This window comes from Mus caroli, unplaced genomic scaffold, assembly GCF_978045245.1.
Source record: "Mus caroli unplaced genomic scaffold, Mus_caroli_1 scaffold_5, whole genome shotgun sequence".
Taxonomy (NCBI): Eukaryota; Metazoa; Chordata; class Mammalia; order Rodentia; family Muridae; genus Mus; species Mus caroli.
In genome coordinates, this window is record NW_028227260.1 from 21,801,844 (window position 1) to 21,809,860 (window position 8,017).

The window sequence follows — 8,017 nt, forward strand, 5'->3', positions numbered from 1 at the left end:
AGCTGTCTTCAGACACACCAGAAGAGAGTGTCAGATCTCATTACGGATGGTTGTAAGCCATCATGTGGTTGCTGGGATTTGAACTCAGGACCTCTGGAAGATCAGGCGGTGCTCTTAACCACTGAGCCATCTCTCCAGCCCTGAGTGCTAGGATTAAAGGCATACACTGCCACTACCTGACTTACTTGGATATGACAACAACCATGTGTATATGTTTTCAGTGAAAGAGTATTTGTATATATGTTTTTAAAGATTTATTTATTTATTATATATAAGTACACTGTAGCTGTCATCAGACACTCCAGAAGAGGGAGTCAGATTTCATTATAGATGGTTGTGAGCCATCATGTGGTTGCTAAGATTTGAACTCATGACCTTCAAAAGAGCAGTCGGAGCTCTTTTTTTTTTTTTGATTTTTAATATTTTTATTACATATTTTCCTCAATTACATTTCCAATGCTATCCCAAAAGTCCCCCATAGCGCCCCCCACTTCCCTACCCACCCATTCCCATTCTTTTGGCCCTGGCATTCCCCTATATTGGGGCATATAAAGTTTGCAAGTCCAATGGGCCTCTCTTACCATTGATGGCCGACTAGGCCATCTTTCGATACATATGCAGCTAGAGACAAGAGCTCCGGGGTACTGGTTAGTACATCATGTTGTTCCAACAATAGGGTTGCAGATCCCTTTAGCTCCTTGGGTACTTTCTCTAGCTTCTCCATTGGGAGCCCTGTGATACATCCAATAGCTGACTGTGAACATCCACTCCTGTGTTTGCTAGGCCCCGGCATTGTCTCACAAGAGACAGCTATATTTGGGTCCTTTCAGCAAAATCTTGCTAGTGTATGCAATGGTGTCAGCGTTTAGAAGCTGATTATGGGACGGATCGTGTGTTCACTTAATATCCTACTAGTTCTTTGAATGTGTTAATCATCTGGGAGATTTCTGGAGTTTTCAGGATCTTTCGCTTATAGAATAATCACTGAGAATGAGAATCCTTTGACTTCTCCCTTTCATCTTTTAACCCTTTTAACTCTTTATCTTGACTTGTTGTTCTACCTCATCAAGCACTTTATTAAACAAAAGGGGAAATAGTGGATGGAGATCCTTGCTTGTTCTTGTTTTGGGTGGAAATGCTGTTTGAGTTTTTCTCCATTTTAAAGGATGTTGGCTATAGTGCTGTATATTGCCTTTATTATGTTATGAAGGATGAAGGATATTTTTGTTTTACATAACATCAGGCCTGTGACAACAGCCCTAGAAATGGCAACAGGAATGTGAGGGAGGCTGGTCACACTGTATATGCAATGAGGAAACAGAAGAATTCCACACCGTTTTGTAACCCCACCAAAAGATTACAACTAGGGTCCCAGTTTCTGAATGTCTTAAGCAGTGCTGTTTGCCTTTCAGTTTCTGGATAATGGCTATCCTGACAAATATGAAGTGCTGTTTCATGGTTTGATTTTGCATTTCTCTGTAGTGATTTTGAGCATCTCTTCACATATCCATTGGTCATTTCTATGTTCTCTTTGAAGAAATGCCATTTCAAATCCTGAGCCCATTAAGAATCATAGTATTTTGTTTTGCTACTGACTTATAGGAGTTGTCCTTGTATGTTAAATGTATCAAGTCAGTTCTGGTCCCGTTATCATTGACTGGTACTTCTAATTATCTCTCATATACTCTTTTATTTTTGGATAACCTGACAGTTAGGTGCTGATACATTTTATTCCTGTGGATATAATTTATCTTTACTCTTGGACAAAGTTAATTAGGAAATGTTTCCTTATTTGAATCATAGAACTTCCCTCATTTGTTGATCATTTTTAAGGATCCTTGTCCTTTGTTTCTTGATATCTGCTATCTTCAAACTTGTTTTTCCATTAATCTTGACACTTGGGGGCTTTGTTTGGGTGATAGAATATATCAAATTATTGTTCTTTCATCGTTTGCAGAGTTATAAATAGCAACTCCTTAGATTCTTCTTATTAAGACTTAAAAGCTAAGGATAGTAACTATCTTATAGGAATAAAACAAAACAAAGAGGCCTGAAAGGAAGGAAGCCCATGGAATGTGTGTGACCAGGCCCTCAGAGCAAGGGGCTCAGTTTGCCCCTAAGCTTCCTGACAGCTGGAGCAGGAAGGAGGAGGGAGCTGAATTCCCAAGTCTCCATTTTCTGCAGAAAGGGAGGCTCTGGGACATTTCTAAGTGGACACTTGTCTTGGACTAAAATTCCAGAGCAGTTGATCTTCACACCAGTTGAGCAAATGTCCGGAACCAAAAGTTGCCCCTGATTTCAGGAGAGCCGAAGAGGCTCATTCAGAGGCACCATTCTGAGTGGCAGGGGGAAGAGAGGGAAGGAAGGCCAGAAGTTCTGTCTCAGAGGAGAGCCCTGCTAGCCTACCCTGTCTCACAGCAGAAAGGAGAGGAGAGAAGCCCAGCTCTGCCACTGTGTCTGTCTCTGTCCTCCCCACCCACCTCACTGGTCTCAAGAGAAGGAGACTGTGGCTCCCTGTGGAGCTGGGCCATGCGAGTCCTGCAGACACAGGCCTTGGGTGGTGTGGGAAGTGAGGCAGGGAGAGGTTGTGAGTGGAGAACAGACCCTCTACCTCATGATGGTGGGGGCTGAGGGAGGGCTGGGTCTGGCAGGCAGGGTGTGATGGATGGGGGCAGGGCAGGAGCTGCCCAAGGGGCTTGGGACAGAGTGACAGTGAGCAACAGGAAGGGCAAGCTAGGCAACTGGGGCAGCCCAGAGTGCCAGGGTCTCCAGGTCTCACCCTCCCTACACATTGTCCGGGAGCTCTTACTGTCCCCACTCATGGCTTTTCTCTCTGCTGAGCTCTCCGTGCCACCTGCATGCCCATACAGGTGAGGGTGACTTGCCTCCATCCACCAGGATACAGAGGGGAGAGACCTGTGTCCATATCACCTTCTCCCCAATGCTGTGAGACCAGTCTGTCTTCTCCAGCTCAGGCATCATGGACAACTTCACCATCCACTATGATGTGGGCATGGAGGACATGGGAGGCAACAGGCAATGGTCACAGCTCAACATCTCACCATCTCATACATTATTCCTCTTGCTCCCTGTATATCTGACTTCATAAAAACCTATACACAGCAACATAAAAGTTGTACCTATTAACAGGATCTCATCTAATATTTCAATATGCACACATTCTTTGATACTATTTACATCTTCAAACATTTACCATTTCCTCAGTATAAAACTTTTCAAAGCCGGGCGTGGTGGCGCACACCTTTAATCCCAGCACTCAGGAGGCAGAGGCAGGAGGATTTCTGAGTTCGAGGCCAGCCTGGTCTACAAAGTGAGCTCCAGGACAGCCAGGGCTATACAGAGAAACCCTGTCTCGAAAACAACAACAACAAAAAAACAAAAAACAACTTTTCAAAATTCTTTCTTCCCTCTTTTAGAAATGTCTAGTATATTGCTGTCTATGTTCCCCCATCATGCATCTTGCTCCAGTCTACCTCCATGTTAACATTTCCTTCATTCCACATTCCCTTTCCTGGTCTTTTGTGTCTACTGAGTCCTCCCTTCGCCCTCACTTTAACCACCACTGTGTACAGTTAAAGCTGACTGGCCCCCATCTAATAAGACTGGAAGAAGCCTGTACTTACAGCATCTACCATTCACCACTTTGATGCTAGTGGCTTTCACCAAATGATGAATCTTGGAAAACTTTAAGGTCCATCATTGAAGATGTGCAGGTGAGAAGACCTGGAAAAATACCAAGAAAATGGGCTCCGGAATTAACATCTTTTCTCTGTTCCCGTGTTACATGAGTAAAGCCAAGTCCCATACTTGGCTAAAGTCTCTAGATTCAAAGTAAATGGAATATTTGACATAAAAAAAACATATAAAGGCATATGTGTACTAAACAAGGTAAAATTGAGGCTTCAGATGACTAAATCGGATGAAGTATGTTGCCAATGTTGTCAATATGCTTCATTTTCTGAAGGAATAATAACAAATTCCTACCACCAAAAGCATTAGAATGGGAATCAGTAACATACATTTGTAGACATTTACAGTTTGTGATAGCAAAACAGAGCACATCTAGCCAATAAATAAATAAATAAATAAATGGAGATTTGAATTAACCTTTGTGGATGAAGAATGTGTGTGTGTGTGTGTAAAATAAAGGACATCGATTTTTTTCTTTACATAGCCACAAAAACATGTTCCTGAACAATCCCTGAGCTTTATTTGGTCTCTTCCTTCTAATTTGGAAACATCAGCATTAGTTAGACTTTACTTCATGTCCTGGATGAGCTAATAGTTTTTCAGAAGGAAGATATGGGAAAATAAGTAGCAGAAATAATTGCTCTGGGTGACATTAAGACAGCAACATTAATGTAATAGAATACAAGGGAGAAATTCTAGCTGCTCTGAAGCTGAGAAACCATAGATAAGGAAATAAAAAGGCCACAGGAGGGAAACATATATTTGGGGTGAGATAGAACAAGAATGAGGCCTCCACTTTCTTTTGAAGGGTGTGGCTCTGCAGGGATGGTTCTAGTCATAAAAGATAGTATATAGAGACGAATACTACAGTAGAAGACCATGAAACAGGATGGCAAGTAGAAGGAAGCATTTCATCCCTCGAAACGGAACAGAGTATACTGCCACCAGGTGGCTGGAAGAGTCTTATTTTTCTCTGAGGCAGGGGTGATTAGTTAACTGTGACTGTTGGGCTTTTCCATTTATGGAAAATGTGAAGTGCTGAATACGGAGTAAATTTAGATCCCCCTTCTTATAGTGGAGATATTTAATAGTCTCTTAAAGGGAAAAAATTACTATGGGAGGATGCTTCAATGACAGATGTAAACATGTAAAATATGTAAAATATATCTGAACTTAATAAAAAATCTGAACTTAGTAAAAAAATCAAAGCCATCATGTTAAAATTTTTAAGTTGTACTTTATCTTCTTTCTAACAGTGATTCTTTCTTTTACTATAACATTGGGTGGTACACACTTAATTTCGACTATTTATTGACCCCCTTCCCCTTTGATCCTCTTCTGCTACATGGAAGTGTGAAGTGGGGGATCCAATATTCCATCCTGGCATCATTGAAATATTTTCTTCTTATGTGGCTTTTGCTCTTTTGCTTGTACTAGTTTCTCATGCATTTCCCTTTTCTGATCATAGACTTCAAACTTCCTTTCCTAGGAAATATGCCCTTGTTTGTGCACTGCTTTCAACCACAGGAAACATGAATTATTTGCCTAAATCCTATACAGACGATTCTTCACTCTTGTAAAATATGAGGCAACAGGATTTTGGAACCTTGCCAGATACTTGTTCTCTATACAAGGACAAGTGGGTAGGGTGGGGTGGGGTGAGGAGGTACAGTATTATATTTTCTTTCTAGTTTTCAGACCAGTATGTAATGTAAGCTTTACATCTTGGCCTATGTTTTACCAGGCTTATCATTTCTCTCTTCTGAGTGTATAGTGACACATAAACATTCTCTATAGTTAAAACTTCCTGATATCTATCTATGTATCTATGAATCTATGTATCTATCTATCTCTCTATCTAGTTAGAGATAGAAAGATAGAAAGATAAAGTTTCTAGATAGAAAGATTGTTTTGTTATAATGAGAATTAGTAAGGATTAAACTATTTTAATTAATCTATTTCTTGCTACTTCCTTCTTTTTATCTTTTTAAATCTAAGTATTTCTTGGCCTCTTGGCTAAATTATGATGTAAATCCCATTCTCATACTGAAGAAATTTAATGCCATCTGACAGGATAAAAATGACCTTGGTGGGGATGCTTTACTAGCACATCAAGGCTTTTAAAAATCAGAAGTCGAGAATTGACTTTGCTATTTTCTTCACTAGCAACATCCTGACTGAGATATAGAAAAGGCAAAAGACATTCTAAATAGGGAGATGTCCGATAAAGCTATGTATCAGAATGGGACAAAGAAAGCAAAAGAGAGGATTTGGAGACTGTAAGGCTTTGGGAGCAGAGATTTACTTGAAAATTTCAGGGCATGCATGTGGGGCCTCAGGAAAGGCTGGGACAAAGGATGGACACTGAGGTCATCCAGGAAAGCAAGTGGTTCCAGGAAAAAGATCGGGGGGGGGGGAGGGGAGGCTAGCTGAGGACCTAGAATGGGACTAGGCTCTTTGGTGAGGATTTCTAAGGTTAATGGAGAATGCTACTAAAATTATTGTACTGAAGACAGAGCACAAAATATGTGTTTATCTTTAGAACAATGAGGCATTTCAGATTCAAGCTGTTGATTATATGGGCAGTACATGGAAGCATTATAAAGCATGCCAATCCCTCACAGTTCTTTAGTTCATTCACATACATTAAGGATGACATCACCACACCAGAGGTCAGATTACGACAAAACAAACTGTGGCATACCCCAGTACTGAAGAGTCAATTCTATACTTCAGCTAAACAGTTTTGTTCATTACAGTTTATTCTAAAGAGAGTAAAGCCAGATGTTCCTTACCTTATTACAACCAGGGGGAAAGCAACCAGGGGGAAGTTGAAGTCTATGATCAGAAAAAGGAAATGCATGAGAAACTAGTACAAGCATGGACAGCCTCTTAGGAGAGTCAAAAAAGCAAATGGGGCCTTTCTGCTCTGCTGTTCTTCTGGGCAGCCGTGGTGCCCAGCCGGAATGACATGATCCTGAAGCCCCTCTTCCACAAGGATTGGCAGCAGCGAGTGGACACTTGGTTCAATTAGCCGGCATGCTAGATCTACAGGCACAAGGCCCAACAGGCGAAAGTGCGTCGCAATGCCCCTTGTCCCGCGTTCAGCCCCATCAGCCCACCGTGAGGTACCCTACAGTTAGATACCACACCAAGGTCCAGGCTGGCAGGGGCTTCAGCCTGGAGGAATTCAGGGTGGCTGGTATCCACAAGAAAATGACTCACACCATCGGTATCTTTGTGGACCCAAGGAGGCAAAACAAGTCCACTGAATCATTGCAGGCCAACGTGCAGCTGCTGAAGGAGTACCGACCACTCCAAGCTCATACTTTCCCCCAGGAAGCCTTCTGCTCCGAAGAAGGGAGATAGTTCTGCTGAAGAACGTAAGCTGGCCACCCAGCTGACAGGACCTGTGATGTCCATCCAGAATGGACATCAAAAGGCCGGAACAAAAAGGAAAAGGCCAGAGTCATCACAGAAGAAGAGAAGAACTTTAAGGCTTTGCCAGTCTCTGAATGGCCCGTGCCAATGCCTGACTCTTTGGTATCTGAGCAAAAAGGACAATGGAAGCTGCAGAGCAAGACGTTGAAAAGAAAAAGTAATATGCGGTTGGAGATTTCATATTTCCCATAAAGAAAAAAAAAAGACAAAAAGAAAGAAAAGAAGATGGGAAATGGCTTTGCTCTATGCTCCTCATAGGCCTACCATCAGTTTGTATTTGGGGAGCACAGATATACAACCAAGAATTGGATTAAATAAAGTTAGATATGTGTGCTATATAGGATTGAGTCCAGTCTGAGCTTCATAAGGAGTTTCAAACACCTACAATTTAAGCAGTTGCTTATATGAAAGGATGTCAGAGTGCCATGGGAGAGACTTTGCCCTACTGTCCTTCCATCTCTTGTTTTCCTCTGAAGAAAGAAAAAGCAGGCCCCAGACTTAACATCACAGAGTAGCCTCAGCCTTGGACTCACTGGCCTGAACAAATACTAAACCTCAGAGGTGGGGTGGGTGTGTGCTGGCCTTCTCCCTTTCTCTTCTCCCCACTGACCCAGTCCTCAAGCTCTGCAGAGTGAGAGGGGGAGTGGGGACAAGGGACCACCAGCCAATCACATCAGGACAGCTCAGGGCATCCATACTATATGCAACTAATCCCCTTTGGACAAACAGCTCAGTTAGCCTTTCCTTTCCTGGCTTTGCCCAACAACTGCAGAAAGTGGGAAAGAGGAACTCTATAGGCTCCTAGCACCTGCTAAATTATAGAGCTATACTTGGGGTGCATATCTTTCTACTAGTTAAATCTTAC

At 42.1% G+C, this 8,017-nt stretch overlaps 1 pseudogene; it reads left to right on the plus strand.

The window, feature by feature from the left end:
* Positions 1 to 2,980: 2,980 nt before the first annotated feature.
* On the plus strand, positions 2,981 to 7,247 carry LOC110286420 (large ribosomal subunit protein eL13 pseudogene; annotated as a pseudogene).
* The last annotated feature ends 770 nt before the right edge of the window (positions 7,248 to 8,017 follow it).